Here is a 9,754-nt window from a genome sequence, read left to right on the forward strand (position 1 = left end):
AATAGCTCTTCAATTGAGGGGAAATCATGCCATCTTTGATTAAAGAAATGCAACACCACCGACCAGACTAAACCTACAAAATGACAATCCAAGAAGATATGCTGCACAAATTCTACGTTCTTAAGACATAAGTGAGATCTAGACACCAGAGGGATGTTACACAAGGCAACCTTGTCATCAGTTGGGAAACATACGTGGGCTAACATCCATCTAAAAAGGGAAGAGCGAGATAGCAACCATTTTAACCACACAAGATGCACCCAAGCTTGCTAGGATATTTTTCCTATAAACTTTTCCAAGTTGATGCAACATAAAAAATCTCCCGATTTGGTTAAGGTCCATACCCTACTATCCTTTAAGACCACCGATGGAAGAGGCACGTATTTTACTCGATCACACATAGCTCATACTTCAAGAGAATAAGCCGCTGGTAATGCCTAATGACCATCCTCGATGTAATCAGAAACGTAAGCTAGTAATCTAGTAGGAATTGGACAGTCTATCATCCTTTAGTCATTGATTATACCAGAAGCTGATAGAAAGGAGAGAGAGAGTCTGGCGACTTGGCTGGGAATGGAGAACGAGTTGTGGAGGATGAAGATGGTGGTGATCGGGAGACCTTGGATCGAAGTCCAGGGACCTCTCATACTGGAAATCATCAGGGGAACGTAGGTCAACTACGTTTTTATGCAAAGGCTTTGGGAAACTCTAATTGGCCGGGCATTGATTCTCTGCATGAATCTATTCAGGCTAGGAACCTCCGGTGCATCGTGATTCTTTAACAAGACTATGAATCGAAGAGGCAAAACTTTCGATCTGCTTTAATCGGTTGCGTGGACTTCCGTCTGATTTCTTTGGAAGATCTAAGAAAGGAGGCTCGGGAAAAATGGAATCCTAGTAAAGGAGCGCTTGTGCATCCTTTGGGGAAGGGCTATGTCATCTTCCAATTCCAGTGTGAGGGTGATAAGGCAGTGGTTTGGAGAAGGAGCCCTCTCAAGGTAGGTGATCAATTGATTCGATTCCAGCATTGGAAGCCCGATTTCAATATTCATGAGAAGCAAATTTTCACAAAACTTATCTAGGTGCGTTTTCCAGATCTCCCGTTGGAGGATTGGCATGAAAATGTGCTGTTATGGATTGTAAAGGTAGTAGGGCGTCCCGTGGCCCAAGACAAACATACGAGGCAGGGCATTCTGGGGTATTTTGCAAGAGTTCTTGTTAGATGGATATTTCAGAATTGGCTGCGAGAGTTGAAGTGCAGGTGGAGAGATTAGAATCTGGTACGTCCCTGGTGCATGGGTTCCGTCGGAAAGTTATTTATGAGGATAATATGGGACTCTGTGGCTACTGTAAGCGATTTGGGCATCAAGTATCATCTTGTCGGCAGAAAAGGCTTGAAGATGAAAGGCAGTGTGGGTGGATAATGCTGCAGAGGTAGCAGGGGCGGTATACAAAGAAGATAGAGTTAACTCAGTGGGGGTTAACTCGGTGGAGGAGGATCAGGGGCAATCTTTGATTGTTCAGCCAAATCCAGAAGTTTCCTTTCGTAACTCAATTTCTCAAAATTCAATTTCCAAAAACGGGTCGGTGGGGGGTGGAATCCAAATTGTTTTGGAAACTGCTGTTAATAGTCCCATTATTTTAGGAAAGGAGACGTTAGTTGCTGCCAATGCTCCCCAAATCATGGTGGATATTGATGAGGATACTGGGCCGAATGTAGGATCTGAATATGGATCAGATCCTAACCCAAATGAATGTCTAGCTGGTCCGGTGGAGAATCAGAGTACGGCTGTGGTTCAACCAAATGTGGGGGCGTCCAGGATGGGGGGTGCTGAAACCTCAGAGGCTAGATATCCTTCTCGCTCAAGGAAGGTAGGCGCTGGTCAAGGGCAAGGACGTGGGGGAGGTGTGCATTCTATTTCCCAACGGTCTGATGTGACAGATTTGAGACCTGAGCACATAATCTCCTCCCTGCCTGTAGTGGATTGCGCAAGAGGAAGGGTTGCTGTTGTTCACTCTGAACTGAGTAAGGTGGATAAAGCTGTAGCGGGTAGGGAGGAGGGTGGTGGTACGGTGGTGGGGGGTAAGCAGAAGAAAAAAGCAGCAGATCAGGCCAAGAAGTCTGACATAGGCCTACCTGCAAATCAGTGATCAATGCATGTTTGCTATTGGAACATTTAGGGAATAAGGAAGTCTGCTGCTATTTGCACCATACGCTTGATGTTGAAGGAGCATGCTCAAGATATTTTATGCTTGGCTGAGCCTATGGTTCAGGTATGTAAATTTTCAAATTTATTTTTTAGTAGAATGGGTTATGCTGGAGACTTTATTCACAATTAAAAGACGTGATAAAGTTTCAAATATTTGGGTTATCTGGAAGTATGGGATTCAATGCCCTGTAGTTTATGTGATGTCTGATCAACATATCTTAGTTACTTTTGAATGGCTTGGAAGTAGGGTGGGTATGTCTTTTGTTCACGCCAGCTCCTTCAAAGTGATTTGTCGCCAATTATGGTTAGCCTTGAAAATCAAATATATGCTTCAATCCCTTGGTCAATGATTGGCGATTTTAATGCTACTTTGGTATCTCACAAAAAGAGAGGTCCTGGTAATTTCAACCTTGGCTCGACTACAGAGTTTCAGGCCATGGTAGATGTGTGTATGTTACTCCCTGTTCCCTCTAAGGGGAAGAAATATACTTGGACGAACAATCGTAGTTTCTGTAATGGAAAATGGTTGGACTTTTTCAAGAATGTGCAGCAACGTGTATCCCAAGCTTCTGACCATGCCCCTCTTTTAGTTGTCTCTGATTCAGTTCCTAAGCTGAAAAATTTCCCTTTTCGGTTTCATGCCTTCTAGATGGACAATGATAATTTTCTTTCTATGGTGGAGGAGGCGTGGAAGGTTCAAATAGGGGTGTTCCTATTTTTTTCTTAGCTCAGAAGCTAAAAAGGGTAAAGGAGAAATTAAAGGCTTGGGAAAAGGCTTCTTTTCCAAATCTGAATGTAGAGGTGGAGAAGGCCAAACAGGTCCTGGTGAAGGTGCAAGAGGAGATAGAGGCGGCAGAAATGTCAGATGAATTATTTAATAAGGAGGCTGAAGCGACAACAGTCCTTTTGAAGGCGAAACAAATGTATGAAAAATTATGGGTAGAGAAAGCGAAGCTGAGTTGGATGAAAAATGGCGACTGCAACTCACAGTTTTTTCATCTCTCAGTAAAGCTATGGAGGGAAAAAAATCAGATCACATCTCTAAAGAAGGAGGACGGTTCTTGGGTCTCTAACCAACAGGGTGTTGCATCTTATGTCTCCACATATTTTCAGCAATTCCATGAAGCTTCTCCTATCTCTGTTCATAATGAGCTGCTGGACTTTGTTCCAAGGATCTTGGGTGAAGAGGATGTGGAAGGTTTGGAATCTGTCCCAGGTAGGGACAAAATTAAAAATGCTGTTTGGGACTTGGATCCTGCAAGTTCGCACGGGCCTAATGGTTTCCCAAGGAGTTTCTTGCGGAAGTGTTGGGAATTAGTCGAAGCTGATTTTTGCAAGGCATTGATGCAGTTTTTTGTGATTGGGAAGATTCCTAAAGGGATAAATTATAATTTTATCTCTTTGATTCCTAAGGTGGAGGGAGCTTCTTCGCTTGATAGGTTTCGGCCTGTATGCATGGGAAACTTTTATTGCAAGGTTTTATAAAAAATTATGGCTTCAAGACTTCTCAGTTTGCTGCCTAGTTTGATCTCCAAAGAGCAAGGTGCGTTCTAAAAAGGAAAAATAATTTCAGCAAATATAAGCCTTGCCTTGGAGTTATCAAACCTGATGCATTCCAAGGTTAGAGGTGGTGGTATGGGGCTAAAGCTGGATGTGGAGAAGGCCTATGATTCCTTGGCTTGGGAATTCCTTATTGCAACCTTGGAAAAGTTTGGTTTCTCGCCAAGGTGGATTTCTTGGATCCACCGACTTCTCATTTCATCCAAAATCTCAGTTCTAGTGAATGGAGCCCCGGTGGGGTTCTTCAAAGTTGGCAGAGGTCTGCAGCAGGGTGATCCAATATCTTCTATCTTATTTATTTTGGCAGAAGAGGTGCTTTGTAGGGGTCTCAGCTGCTTGAAGCGCGAAGGTCAGATAAAGTCTCTACTAGGGCCTAGAGGTGTGTCTACTCCTTCCCATCTTCTATTCGCTGACGATATTTTTATCTTCATGAATGCATCTGCCAAGAACATCAAGAATCTCCAGGCTTTTCTGATTAAATACCAGCCAAGCCTTCTCAGGTCCAAAATTTAATATAGAAAAGAGCAGTCTTTTCTTTGGAAAAGTCGCCCCTCACAGGAAGTATTTTATAAGTGATTTCCTGGGTATCCAATCAGCTAGTTTGCCTACCAAGTATTTGGGAGTGGAGATATTTAAGGGGAGAGTTAGAAGGGATCGTGTGCTTCCTTTGCTGGACAAAATTAAAAGAAGGTTGTCAGGTTGGAAGGGAAGGCTTCTTTCCATGGTTGGTAGGGTGGAATTGGTGAGATCGGTGATATCTGGTATCCCCATTCATAATTTTGGAATTTATTGGTGGACAGGATCCTCAATTAAATTGGTTGAAAGGTGGATGTGAAATTTCATTTGGTCAGGTGACATAGAGACGTGAAAAAAGATTGTGGTGAAATGGGAGGATGTATGTAAACCAAACGGGAGGGCAGTTTAGGTATCAGGAGGTTGCGAGACGTGAATTTTGCGTGCCTGTGTAAAATGGTTTGGAAAATCAGGCAAGAATCCTCATTGATGATTGAATTCCTTCATGTTCATTTTCTTATGGCGGATGGTTCTCTAAAAGTGGGTCATATTTCCTCTTCTATATGGCCTGGTTTAAAGAAAGCTTGGAGCTGGGTTATTTCCAATGAGCAATGGACTATTGGTAATGGCCAGAGAATAAATTTTTGGGGTGATAGTTGGTTGGGTAGCAAATCAATTGCGGAGCTATCAGGTATGCAATTGGGTTTCTTTAATTCAATGGATGCTAAAGTTTCTGATTTTATTTCTCAAGGTCCATGGAGTTTCCCTTAGGTGGAATCAGTTTTTCTAAAAAATATTTTAGACCAAGCAAACCTCATTGAAGTATCTGGCGAGGATGATATCTACCATTGGGGTTTAACTTCTTCGGGAGTCTTTACTTTAAAATTGGCTTGGGAAAAGGTTAGAAGAGAATCATCAAAAGTGGGGTGGTTTTCTTTGTACGGCAGTCGTAGCTTCAGCCACACGAAGCAGTCTTTGGGTGGAGATTACTAAAGGACATGTTGCCTACAGATGATCAAGTAAAAAGGAAAGGAGTGGAATTGTCGTCGCGTTGTGATTTATGTGGTCAAGCAGAGGAATCGAAAATTCATGCTTTATATGAATGTGTTTTTGCTAGATTGATGTGGAAAAAATTTTGTGATTGCTTTGGTTTCCATTGTCCTCAGTATGAAGGAAGTGATCATTGGACAGCTTGGTGGAAATCTCAGGGTAAATTGATGGCCTTTAAGGGGGTGTGGCAGAAAGGTTTTGTTCTGATTCCCTTTTTTAACTGGATGGAGAGAAATGCAAGAAGATATGATGGAGTTTCAAAACTAGTGGAGTACTGTTTTGCTTCGCTTAGAAGTGAAATAGGGTTTCAATCTTTGATTCACACAGGAACGAATATCTCTATTTCAGACCTGTTATGCTCTCACAGGTTGGGAATTCTGGGGGTCAGAAGCAGGCCTTCTGATATTATTGAAATCTATTGGAGCCCCCCTCAGGAAGGATGGACAAAGCTAAACACTGACGATTGTTCTCTGGGAAATCCTGGAAAATCGGGTGCAAGTGGAGTGTTTTGGAATGATAAGGCAGAGGTGGTGGCAAACTTTAGAACTTTCTTAGGTATTTGGATAAATTTTGTGGCTGAGTTTCTAGCGCTTATGATAGGAATTGAAAAAGCCAAGCAGTTGGGTATGCACTATTTATGGATAGAATGCGACTCTGTTGCAGTTGTTTCTCTGATGTTGAAGAGAAAAATCCCCTGGATTGCTTGCCAAAGATGGAGAAGCTGTTGGAAATTTTTAGAAGGTCCAGAGTGGAAGATTACCCATTGTTATAGGGAGGCAAACTCTGTAGCTGATTATTTGTCAAAATCTGCTACGAGGTTAGAAATCTCAACGCTGAAATCTACTTGGCCGGCTTTGGTGCAAATGGATTTGGACATGGATGTTTCTGGCCGCCCTAGGTCCAGACTTTGCTAAGAGATTTTCTTTTTTCTTTGTGTGGTCGTTTCTCTGTCGGGTTCCCTTTTTGCTGATGGCAATGCCGGTGGTTTAGGGGATCTGCTTAGTTTTGTCCTGGTGTGAGAGTTGGGCAAATTCCTTGTCCTCCTCTCTCTTTTTGTATCATACTTTATTCTTTTTTCCTTTTCAATTAATATACATGATTTTTTAGCGAAAAAAAAACCATCTTCAATTATGCAGCTTTCAAATTCACTAACAAATTCCCAAACTTTACACAATCCGGGCAAGATGGATGATGTAATTTTGGTCTACTTGAGGGAACCATTCGCAGCAGCAAATCGACCATGCAAAAAAGATGCAAAAATAGATATCTTCGATTTAACAAACCAACCGAATTTTATGAGAAGGGCTAAGGAGATCTCCTTTAGTCAATGAATACATATTACCCCTTCCTTATTCGTTTTACATAGTGTAAGGGAAAATTACCTTTTTCTTCTTTCCGCTTATTTCCTCCCTCACCTGGTCTGCCTTGCAGGGGTGAATGAATTGTCTCCAAACATGTCTGGTGACTATGGGGGGATGGAGAAAGCACAATTTTTTCGAGTCACCATATAGGATTCAGGGCCTAGAACCCTATTATGGAGCCCAATTTCCCCTAGAATTTTCGATCATTCTACCAGAGGCTTGTATTTTGAATATTCTCCCCTGAGAATTTTAACAACCTAAGCTAGCATGGAAGTCTTATTACATGAAATAACGCAATCACATATACATAGACACGCATGAAATAATTGCAAGAAATTATTGAAATATCACATGAAATATAGATATATATTAAAACCACATGAAAAAATAAAATCTACATAAAATAATAGAAAACGCAATTACCTTATCTACGTAAATGCACAATGCTCCATGACATGACAATTATGATCGTTATTTCATGTGAGGAACACATGCGATAACACATAAAATGATAAAATAGAAAGCAACTTATCTACAGATGTGTGCGATGCTCCATGACATGATAATTATGATCGTTATTTTATGTGAGAAACACATATGATAATGCAAAAAATGAGGAAACAAATTACATTTAATGTACAAATGCTAAAATTAATATATGAAATGATAACAATAAATCATTATTTTATGCAATAGACACATAAAAGAATACATGTGGAGATGGGGTACGTATTATACATGCAAATGAAATTACGATATAATATTTACATGATAATGACCAATGAAAATGGTAAAATTTTTGATAAATTTCCTCGACTCAGGGGCAATGATTTAATTTTCTTCTCTCTTTCTTGGAGAAATTAAAAACTTCTGACACCTGGGTATGAAAGTTGACAGGATTTCTATGCTAAGGTGTGAACATGGGTTCTGGTTTCTGAGAATTTGAGCAGGGATTCGACGCTATATTCCTAGAATCGAAATTAGCTTTGGCAATTCGGGCAACGCTTCTGCGCTGTATTCTTAGAGTCGGAAATAGCTGTGGAAATTTAGGGGCAAGGCTTCCGCGCTGTATTCTTAGAGTCGGAATTAGCTGTGGAAATTTGGGCATGGCTTCCGAGTAGTATTCCTAGGGTTGGAATCAACTTTGGAAATTCTGGCAGGGCTTCTACACCTTATTCATAAGGTTGAAATCATCTTTAAAAATTCTGACAGGGCTTCCACACCATAATCCTAGAGTCGAAATCAGCTGTGAAAATTTGGCAAGGCTTATGAGCCATATTCCTAGGGTCGGAATCAACTGTGGAAACTTACGCATGGCTTCTGCATCGTATTCCTAGGGTTGGAACCAGCTTTGGAAATTCGAGCTGGGCTTAAGTACTGTCTTCCTTGGGTGCCGTGTTCCTAGGGTTGGAATCAATTTTGGAAATTTGGGCAGGGCTTCCTATCACTAATGAAAATATTGAAATCAAATACAAAAAAACATAAACAAAAGTTCTGTAATAACCTGATATGGATGAAGTGGACTTTCAAAAATAGGGTAGGACTCCGTCAACTTCAGTAAGCTCGACTCGGAATTTCTACAGACTCTCATCTCTTCTTTTTCTTTCCTCTCTCTCTCTCTCTTTTTGTAAGATCTCTGGAAAAGGGTTTTCTTTTTTGTCTGGGGCTTCTCGGTGATTGGAGGTCACTATTTATAGAAAGAATGAGGGCATCCGTGTAAGGGGTTTAAGAGCATGTAAAGAGGGTTCAAGGGCATGTAAGGCCCCTACACATCCAAGTAACAAGGCTTACACTCATCCGTTTAAGGCCCTTCCCTCCCATGGCATTCTGATATGCTTCCAAAAGATGTCGTGGCACCCTGTTATGCTTCTAAGCATGCCCGTAGACTGGGTGCATATCCCATAGGCTAGGCGGCAGTAGCCTTACGTGGTTGCGATGGAATTGTTTATCACCTAAAGCAGTAGCCGTAGGTTGGGCGGCAATTGGCCTACACAGTTGTAGTGGAAATTTTATCACCTGAGGAAAGGCGACAAGTTTTGAATTTGGTTTGGTTTAGGGTGGTATAATTTGATTTGGTTTAGGTTTTGGTTTAGGTTAGGGTTTCGTTTAGTTTAGGGTTTGGTTTGGTTTAGGGTTTAGGTTTGGTTTGGGTCAAGGTTTGGTTTAGGTTAGGGTTTGTTTTGGTTTAGGTTAGGGTTTGGTTTAGTTTGGTTTAGGGTTTGGTTTGGGTTTGGTTTTGGTTTGGTTTAGGGTTTGGTTTATGTTAAGGTTTGGTTTGGTTTAAGGCTTGGTTTGGGTTAAGGTTTAGTTTGGTTAAGGGTTTGGTTTGGTTTAGGGTTTGGTTTTGTTTAGGGTTTGGTTTGGTCTAGGATTTGGCTTGGTTTAGGGTTTGGTTTTGTTTGGTTTAAGTTTTGGTTTGGATTAGGATTTGGTTTGGTTTAGGTTTTGGCTTGGTTTAGGGTTTGATTTGGTTTAGGGTTTGGCTTGGTTTAGGGTTTGGTTTGGGTTAGGGTTTTGTTTGGTTTAAGGTTTGATTTGGTTAGGGCTTGGTTTGAGTTAGGGTTTGGTTTGGTTAGGGTTTGGTTTGGGTTAGGGTTTGGTTTGGGTTAGGGTTTAGTTTGGGTTAGGGTTTGGTTTGGTTTAGGGTTTGGTTTGGTTTGGTTTGGGTTTGGCTTGGGTTAGGGTTTGGTTTGGTTTGGTTTGGTTTAGGATTTGGCTTGGTTTGGGGTTTGGTAGGTTTAGGGTTTGGCTTGGTTTAGGGTTTGGTTTGGTTTAGGGTTTGGTTTGGTTTGGGTTAGGGTTTGGTTTGGGTTAGGGTTTGGATAGGTTCAAGGTTTTGTTTGGGTTAGGATTTGGTTTGGGTCAGGGTTTGCTCTGGTTTAGGTTTGGCTTGGTTTAGGGTTTGGTTTGGTTTGGTTTGGTTTGGGTTTGGCTTGGGTTAGGGTTTGGTTTGGTTTGATTCAGGATTTGGCTTGGTTTAGGGTTTGGCATGGTTTACAGTTTGGTTTGGTTTAGGGTTTGGTTTGGTTTTGTTTTTCGCTGGGGTTAGGGTTTGGTTTG

Source organism: Macadamia integrifolia, unplaced genomic scaffold (assembly GCF_013358625.1).
Source record: "Macadamia integrifolia cultivar HAES 741 unplaced genomic scaffold, SCU_Mint_v3 scaffold1736, whole genome shotgun sequence".
Classification (NCBI taxonomy): Eukaryota; Viridiplantae; Streptophyta; class Magnoliopsida; order Proteales; family Proteaceae; genus Macadamia; species Macadamia integrifolia.